Source organism: Pollicipes pollicipes, unplaced genomic scaffold (assembly GCF_011947565.3).
Source record: "Pollicipes pollicipes isolate AB1234 unplaced genomic scaffold, Ppol_2.1 Scaffold_4219;HRSCAF=4965_pilon_pilon_pilon, whole genome shotgun sequence".
Classification (NCBI taxonomy): Eukaryota; Metazoa; Arthropoda; class Thecostraca; order Pollicipedomorpha; family Pollicipedidae; genus Pollicipes; species Pollicipes pollicipes.
Window position 1 is genome coordinate 21,617,412 of NW_023596448.1, and position 10,000 is coordinate 21,627,411.

Below are 10,000 nucleotides of genomic sequence, written 5' to 3' on the forward strand. Positions count from 1 at the left end.
AGGGCGGGGTCGGAATCCCATTCAGGGGCCGGCCTGCGACGACGAACCCTCAAATGACAGTCAGAGAACACTTTGCGTCGCTCGGATACCTCCTGAGTTGATATGGGCCTACATGTCCGTCATGCACCACCAGTCACACGCAGTCGGCTCCGTGTCAGTACGGGCCTGAAGGTCCACTTCCCATTAGCTACGAAATCAGGACTTACAATGATGAGCCCCTGTATCTGTCAGGGGCCCACAGTGCCTAACAGAGGTCCTGTACTCGCAAGGGGCCACGAGCCGAGCCCATTCCGCCAGAAGGAGCAAGGCCGGGCCGTGATTTGCGTTGGTCTGTGTCCCTGAGACAATAATTGGGACCCTGCGCGGGTCAGCGGGCACAGCGCCTAACAGGGGGTCATGTGTCGGCTAATGGCCCCTTATTGGTTTCGGGCTTCGTTAAAGAAGGTTCAAAGAGGGGCTGAAGGGCGCTTTCGGACCAAAGATCAAGGGCCCGATCAGAAGACTGAAGGGCCCAAAGGCTGGCCGTTAGTCATTAAGGATGCCCTCCCGCCCGTAAGTCCGTGACCTCATATATCAGTCAGAGGGTCTCTTGCACCAAGTGGGAACCCCTGGGGCAATGCAGGCCTCTATTTCGGCTAGAGACCACCAACAGTGAACGGTCGGTTGCATGTCGTTGAGAGCCCCGGGGGTCCATTTCCCAAGCATGAGCAAGGCCGGCCCGCGATTTACATTAACTGGGTCGCTAAAACCACGAGGGTGCCGTTCAGAGGCCTACGCTCAGAGGCCTACAGTGATTAGCAGGGGGTCCTGTGTAGGCAAGTAGTCCGAGTCGCCAGGAGCCGTATTTGTGGGGGTCTGAAAAGTAGGCCGAAGGGCCTCTCTAAACCAAAGATTAAGGGCCCTTTTGGACTCGGGCTCGGCGCCCATCCGTAGTGCCGTGGTCTGAAATGTCAGTCAGAGGGCTTTTATTAGGGCTGTCCTTAATGGTTATTTATCCACAGTATATAGGGCCTCGGCACGAAGCCAAATAGTCGGCTCCATGTCCGTCTGAGCCCTTAAAACTCATTTCCCAAGCAGGAACGAGGCCAGGGTCCACGACTTGCATCTGCTGGGTTCCTGACACGATGAGGGCTTCTGTGTCGGTCAGGGACATACAATGCCTAAGAGGGGCCCTGTGGTGGCAGTGACCCCAAGTCGGCCAGGGAGCGGTGTTTGAAGGTGCTCGGATAGGGTCGAAGGGTTTCTCGAGGCCAAAGATCAAGGACCCGATTGGAAGGCTGAGGGGTCCGAAGCGCTGGATGTAGGTCACCTAAGGACCCCGGCCGTAGGGCCCGTGATTTCAAATGTTATTTAGGGGGGCTTTTGCACCGTCTGGGGATCCCTGAGGCAGAACGCTCCCTTTATTCCTGCCAGAAATCACTATCATCGAACAGTCGGCTTCGTGTCAGTCTGAGCTCCGCGGCCCATTCCTTAGAAGGGACAAGGCCGGGCGCGCGATTCACAATGGTCGGGGTCCCTGAAGCAATCCCTTTTATCATTCAGGGACCCGAAGTGCCTGACAGGGTGTTCTGTCTCAACACTGTCTGTCCCTGTTCTGTCTCTCGAGTCGGCCCGGGGAACATTTGCTCAACACGGACGAGGGCGGCACCCCGAATGAATGTGCCAATTAATGGACTGCACGGGCTCCGGCGCTAATGCTGGGCCAACTGCACAGATCAGGTGATTATGGAACGAATGGAGTTATCATCCTTATGTGTTTTGGGGTTACCTTAGAAGCATCTTTGGATGGGTTCACCATTTTTTTTTTTTGGAATTTAGTCACACCATCTTCAAAACTGGCCATAGTGATAGGCAGGCTCAAATGCTTTCCACCTTTTCAGAGGGGTTCATACTGAGCTTCTCAAACTTGGAGATGTCCTGCAGAATATTTTTTACGCAAGTACTCGGGGGCGATCAGCAGGGACGAAACCAGCTGACTTGCCAGCTTGGCGCGTCATCAAGTTAGCGCTATTCCTCAATCCTTCAGCTGTGTCACGGAATCTGGTGGTGACAGTGCGACTTTTATGACCGCCTCTTTCTTTCTTACCCTCAGACAATAGCTTTTCTTTTACGTCTGGATTGACATTGATCCTTCCCACCTTATGTTCATCACAAATCTGTTGGTACAGCAGCTCGAGTTCAGCTTTCTTCGCTGGTTGATTATGTTTAGGATGCAAGCCGCAGCTGAAGCCAGGATTCATAGCGTACCAGTACCCGATTCATCACGTGCGTACGTGCATGACATCACGTGCATATACCCGTGCGCGTACTCGATTACCACATCACGCGTGTACACCCATACCCATACCCGAGTACCACATCACACGTGTACACCCGTACCCGCACCCGATTACCACATCACGCGTGTACACCCATACCCATACCCGAGTACCACATCACACGTGTACACCCGTACCCGCACCCGATTACCGCATCACGTGTGTACACCCATACCCATACCCGAGTACCACATCACACGTGTACACCCGTACCTGCACCCGATTACCGCATCACGCGTGTACACCCATACCCATACCCGAGTACCACATCACACGTGTACACTCGTACCTGCACCCGATTACCGCATCACGCGTGTACACCCATACCCATACCCGAGTACCACATCACACGTGTACACTCGTACCCGCGCCCGGTTACCACACCACGCGTGTATACCCCCTGCCCTACCCGCAACCGATTCATGGCGTGTACATAAGAGATCTTACCATCAACAGACAAATGAATATGGGGGTTACGCTCTCACTGCGTGATGGTCAGCCTCTAGCAGCTGGGTGTGACGTGACAATTTTCCTTATCGGAAGTGCCATTCATGTTATGTCTGTGGATGCACGTAACTTAAATAAATTAAATACCTACTACTGATATCCGTTTCGACCAAGGCATGTAGCCGAAATATCACATCTATCTCTCCATCCTTCTGTTTATTGTACGAGGAATAAGGCTATTGATGCCGTCTCCTCTATATGTATAATGCCTCCTCACAAATATACTGGGCAGCTTGCGTGAATTAAAACTATATGGCACAAGCCTTGGGAACCTTTTGAAGTACTTTCCTGAGCCAACACAAGCTGAATCCCTGTAACTGTTTTCCTTGTATTTTGTGTGACTGTGCTTATGTCTGACAACGTTAGTAGAACAAGGGAGAAGTTACAAAATATAGGCACCATTTTATATAGTTTTCTGAAGTTGATAAACGATTGGTGCAAAACCTGGAGTCGCTATCGAAGAAAACATAGGCACCAGGCATGCTGCCATATTTAAGAAGACAAGTATTACGGCAATGTGATCCTGACGTTTATATATATATATATATATATATATATATATATATATATATATATATATGTAAGTGCTGTATGCTTAAATCTTTTGATAAGATCTTAATAGATATTTATACATCTATTATACAATTGTTATTGTTCCACACCTGGAGCACACGAATTAAGGCCGTCGAATGAGTGCTCACGACATTATGTTAGCCATTCTTGTTTCATCGGGGTTAACTCCTCATCATCATTTAAACGTTGCAAGAAAGAAGTAAAATGTTTTTGACCTAAACATGTAACATTAGGCAGCACTGACTTGCGCCATTTTCTACTGGATGCAAAATGTATTTCTCTCCTACAAAGTTTCTCCTCTCTGAAAATTTGATTTAAGCTCCAACCGGTGAAGTTCCTCAAAGTGGTAAAAGGACAGATGGATATGTTGAAGTACTAGCCACATACTTTCTGATGAAGCCGACCTTTAACGTAGTGTTGTCCCGAAAAGTGTAAGGGATGTCCAAAATCATACCGCTATTCCAGGTCAGTCTGGCATACATTTGTCCGAATATTTATTCATGCGTGATTACTTTTTAGGTCATATATAATGTTTTTGTCAAAAGAGCGATCACAGTGACATTTCCAGAATTTCCATGGTGCGAACCCATCGGCGGCGGCACGCGAATGCTTGCAAAATGAATAAACATCGCCGCACAGACACACCAATCGTCATTTCGCCACTCTCACCGCACACGTAACGTAGCAAAACGCGCGATGGTGGGTTCGCCCTCCGAAAGACATGTTCGCATGTGTCTCGTCAGAGATGGCCATTGGAACGTTGGATTGGTAGTGCAACCTGATTGCAGAGCGGACGAGAATGGTAGTTATGCGGCACGGTAGACGAGAATCGTGAAGTTGCGCGGCACGGTAGACGAGAATCGTGGAGTTGCGCGGCACGGTAGACGAGAATCGTGGAGTTGCGCGGCACGGTAGACGAGAATCGTGAAGTTGCGCGGCACGGTAGACGAGAATCGTGGAGTTGCGCGGCACGATAGACGAGAATTGCGGAGCTGCGCGGCACGGTAGACGAGAATCGTGAAGTTGCGCGGCACGGAAGAGATCCCTCCATGCTACTTGGATAAGCGCACAAAGCAAAATGGGTCTGTTTAGCTGTCATTAATATATTGGGATAGTGGGTTCCGAGTGCTGGGAATAAGTTGTCTTCACACGGAAGCCGTTTCATAAATCTATCTCAGCAAAATTTTCGTTTTCTTCATGACTTCTCATTTTGTTGCCAAACTGGACACGATGCGTTGTACCCAACACGCGTAACACGATCAGATCAAGGGAAATTTCACCACTCTGCGCCGTGTGTTGGACATGCTGCCCACTATGACCAACTTACATACACCACAGGACCGTTTTGGAGACCCCTGCACTTTTGGGGGTGCTGTTGCTTTATTTATTGGGTTCATATGTAAGTCTATGAAAGCACTGACTAAGGCCACTGATATTTTGGGTTTCGTTTTATGCCCCCTCCGACCATCTCAGGTCATACAGGGTGTCGATATTTTGACCTTTTCTGTCTCCAGCATCTTATCAGGAGCCCTTGGTTGTTCTGAGCCCTACCTGTTTCGGCGTTTTGTTTTTCCCTGCTGTTCAATTGCTCCCAGTTTTCTGTTGTTACAAATGGGGACCTGTTTTGGGAAGCTAGTCCAGCAGGATCTCCCTACACCATCCGGCGTCGCTCCGTGCACCTAATCACGCCAGTGGACTACGAAGGATCCTAAGAATGGATGCGTTCTAGAGCACACAAGGCGCACTCATGGCTTCCAGAAGCATGTCTGCTGCCGATCCCGAGGAACCCTGGGCACATGTAAGGTGACTGCCGGTGCGGAATGGTGCAATGCCACGCTGCTGTGCAGACGATGTTGTACGAAATATGGCGGGATTAATCATGCGTTTGAAAGCACGTAGAGAGGCCTCTCCCATTACCGCGAGTAATTTTCACCGGCCGTCGGGCAAACGTCCTTTTTATATTATATCACTCTTTGTTAACTTGTCTGAGAAGCATGATTTTAATATATTCTGGTTTATAATTGAGAGTTAATTGATTGTGCGCTTACCTAGGTAAGCCAGTAGTGATAGATTATTACCCGAAAAAACAAGAGAATTAACATATAGATGCGTTGAAATTTCCGCAACAAACGCCCATCGACACATCAACGCATCTGTATCTCCATTCTCCTGTTTTTTTTCTCTCCGAGGAATAAGGCTGTTACTACTGTTTTATCTATGTCGATAATGTTCTTCGCACATGCACTTAATCACCTACATACACGCAACCTATCGATACGTTCTCAGAAACATAACGTCTTGCTGTCCGTCAGCGATAACTAATTGAACACGAATAAATGCGTATGGTCGCGTTTTTACCCTAATCAACAGGAATAGAAGATTAATGTCTATGGTCCCCTAAGCACAGTCAAAGATCCGTTTTTAAAGACCATTACGAGAATGCTACTGAAAGCGCGTACCGCATCACACAATGCAACAGGAGAACATTTCGCAACGCTCCATACCGTTAGCCGATCTAACCTAATGTCAACGGGACTGATGAAATGAAGTTTTGGTGTCCGCTGCAGTCGTTTACGCACAATTTTGTGACCGGTTATTTTGACCTCATTTATCTTGCCGTGGTCCTGAATAGTTTTGGTTAAAACTATTTCCCTGGCATGGCAGCAACACGTTTTCACTGTTATGACAGCAAACAATTCTCAGTTGAAACTTACCAGATGGATATATTGTTTGAGACGGTTGCTTTGATCAGTGGGTGAAGCTACTAGCGAGCTCAACACTTAATGTAGCTCCAAGTGTAACCAGTGGTAAAAACGTGTCGCTGGCTGCCGTCTGACATGTGTAAGTCCATGCACTGACTTCCGCCTTCCACCCTTCGTTACGCAGCTGTTTCTGGCTGTTCCGGGAGAGGTCCCGCAGTCGCCCGCCTCGCGCCCTGGCGCTGCGCCTAATTGCCCTCGTCCCTCGTTTCAGCAGCAATCGACACCACGGTTGGCACCGAACGAGCCGTTTTGGTCGGGCGTATGCTCTCTGCCTCTCGCTGCCCCCCCCCCCCCTCTCTCTTCTCTGTCTCTTTCCCTCCCTCTCCCTCTCTCTCCACCTCTCTCTCTCCCTCTCTCTCTCCCTTTTCCCCCTCTCTCTCCCTCTCCCTCTCTCTCCCTCGCTTTTCCTCTCTCTCCCTCTCTCCCACTTTCTCCCTTTTTTCTCTCTCTCTCTTTCTCCCTTTCTCTCTCTCTCTCTCTCCCTCTCTCTCTCTCTCTCTCTCTCTCTCTTTTTTCCCTCTCTCTCCCGCCCTCCCCCTCACGGCATATTTACGCCCGCGTATCGCCATCCAGGCCCTGCCGTCACTCAACCCCAGCATAACACATTTACCTGTCAGAAACTTCCCTCCCCTTCGCCTCCATTTCGATGACGGTCGACAGCCACAGCGTGGCGCACCTGTGACGGACCCGTGACGGATCTGTGACGGATCTGTGACGACCGCGCTCGGCCGCGTCGAACCGACACTGCCGCGGCAAACAACATATGTTTGGGGAAGTCGAAGAAACAGCGGTCCAAGGCGACCAAAACACTGCCCAAGCGGCCATTAACGCTGCTGGATCAGGTCGGTTTAGCCGTCACTAAGCGAATAACACAGCCGGCTGCGTAGTAACATTCATGTAAAAAATTTGGCTGCAACGCAACACACAGATTTGCCGTGTAAACTTGTAAGATTAACCATGGATATGTTATGCATGTGCTGAAAACGATACACCACCTCACAATTTCAGACGGAGTGGTCCGTTGTGGCCGCAAATTGGGTAAGCATAGCCGTTGCAAACAATCCGAAACGACTGCAAGTCTGGACGTTTCCTAATCACACAAATCTCTTTTAGATCTCTGGAATGCATCACTTATGAATGGTGCATACAATTAAGGGGCATTTGATTGCCTTTGTATTTGTACTTATGTCTGTGCACGTTTTGTTTGTGCACGTTAAGTGGACAACGTTCACAAACAACCCAGAGCATACACTCGGTCATGCATGGTAATGTTAATAACGTAGTGGGATTCGTCTATCACCTAATCGGCACCTAGCTGTCTTCATGTCATGTTGTTCCGAACCTAAAAGACGCGACAGGTCCCTTGACGAATAGCTGTTGGAAGAGCATGCAGTGCTGTCGCGATCGTTTGATTAAGCCTCCACTTTCCAGGCACGGAACGTATCGCAGCAGTCGCGAGCCGATCACAATGTTAAGTGTTACGGGGGTGAATGTGACGACGGGTCACAAGGTTACGAGCGAATGGCTCGGGGTCAGATGCAGTCAGTTTTATGAGAAAGGTGCGGCGGCGGTGCAAGTACATGTTCTTCACTGAAAGCCACTTGGGCTCTCGAAGGACATTTCTGACATGGTCATATTTCGTCCGTCCGGAAACAACTCTGGCTACGACGTTTAAAAGCTTCTGCAGTCGGCCCAATTGAGTAATGTTGCAGGATCTGTGAAGGTCGATACAGAATCGAATCAGTGATGCCACGAGCTCTTCTACCAGCGCGACCATAGTTAACTGTGGGGGACTATGTCTGCTATGACTGAGGCCGCGGAACATGCCTATGCATCGCCGCGCAACGTCGTCGGTGTGCGCCGAGAATGTCACCTGCTGGTCAAACACGACAGCCAGGCTCCTCACAGTGGGACAGCCAGCGACAGTGGCTCCGATAAATCCAGTGCTCGTTGCGGGAACCCAGTGAATGTTTTGACGAGACCCAGGAACTTTGAGCAGCCTTTCTGTGCGTTGATGTTTATCCCGTGTTTGAAAGCTCACCGAAAGAGATGCGAAATATTTTATTATATGGAGATAGCGAGGGAGCATATGTCGTCGGGCCTGCCAGACGCAAGAACCTGAGTGTCGTCCGCATATTAAACAGTGTCTGCGCCGTCAGTATAGATGGACAAGTCAAGTACAGCAAGGGTCACAGAGAAAGTACCGATAGAGTACCCTTGACAGAAAGAAACCTCTGGAAGGTATCGATAGGGGTCAGAAGCGACTGAGAAGTCACATACTCGCCAGACGACGTCTGGACCCGGGCTTGCTGATGATGGCCTGTCAAGCAGCTTTTAACCAGCATTTGTCTACACCAGAAAGCCAAAGCTGGCGGAGAAGCTGGTCATGCGGAAACGAACATCGAAACATTTGGGCAAATCCAGCAGACAGAGCAGGGTGACTTTGGCCTAGTTCATGACAGTAAAAACATTGTCATTAACAGAGAGCAGTGCAGCGTCAGCTAAGTGACTTCACCTAAAACCACGCTGATTAGACGAGAACAGGTGGCGCGTTGTAAAGCGATCAACAGCTATATATGCTCATACATATGCGAAATTTAATCGTATTATACATGGGCACAAAACGCGGCGCTAGCAGACCGTGACCACTGAAAGCAGCCTGTCGTGACCTGCTGCGATTGCCGTACTGACGCAGGCTACACACTCGTTACGAATGAAAACGTCACATGGGCACAAATTATTCACCCCAACCTTCCATAGCCACTTGCTTAAATTGGCTTACTCGGCGGACTGTGGACTTTCAATTCCAGAACACGCAACAAAGACATTTGCGCGGATGGCTCGGAGCACATAATCCGACCGGGTCAGCGACACCCACGCTCACCCGGCACGCAGCTCACCCACGCTCACCCGGCACACAGCTCACCCACGCTCACCCGACACGCAGCTCACCCTCGCTCGTGCAGCGTGCGCACTGCGTGCGTGGCGGGCTGGCAGACGCAGCTCGGTTCCGCTGCGTGGCTGGCTCTCCCCAGTGTGGAGTGAAGTGTCGGGTACGGCGTGGATGGCGAGTGGCCCACTGCGGCGGATTGAATTGGGCCAGAACACGCAGGCAAGTCACGGATTAGGACTGGACGGGATTTGAGAATTTATCATGCCGTATGGATCGAGTGGATTGAAAACAAATTTCATCTCAATCGATGCCAAGATTACAATTCCCACTACAACAATCCTACGACAGAAGCTTTAGTCCTACAGATTTATTGGTTTTAATTATGGGTAATTCAAGGGTGCTCAAGCTAATTGATGCAAGCATGTCAATAAGTAGAACATTCCACAAAATGTGATTGCTAACTAATATTAGATATCAGCTTTCACTCACTCACTCGCTCAGTAATGAAAGCCAATTAAGCGTCTATTTTTTAAGTCATGCATTTATCTTGCAGGGGCAGGGAGTTTCATTTCTGCCGCTTGTTCTGTTGAGGTGAGCGAGACAGAACACAAACTAGGGATTCTAACTGAGGTGAGATTTCCATTTTGTTTGAAGCGTTCTTCGGCAGAACTTCTGATGCAATTACTACTAACAACGAAATTGTCCCGACACGACTTCTAACGTAGATACTTCTCGAAATTACTTCTACGCGACAAAGTATCTAACTCTTAAACTTCTACGCGACATGACTTCAGCGCGACAAAACCTTTAACGCTAAAACTGCTACACATAATTTTAATGCATGTGCTTTCAACGAACAAACTTCTGCGAGGCAAAACTTTTAATGCAAAAAATTATGCGCGCACTATTTCTACGCGATAAAACTTCTGACGCAGAAATTGCCGCAC

At 49.2% G+C, this 10,000-nt stretch overlaps 1 protein-coding gene across 1 annotated transcript in view; it reads left to right on the forward strand.

Moving 5' to 3' along the window:
* Positions 1 to 10,000, forward strand: part of LOC119094996 (RNA-binding protein 38-like) — a 44,459-nt gene that overhangs the window by 33,727 nt on the left and 732 nt on the right.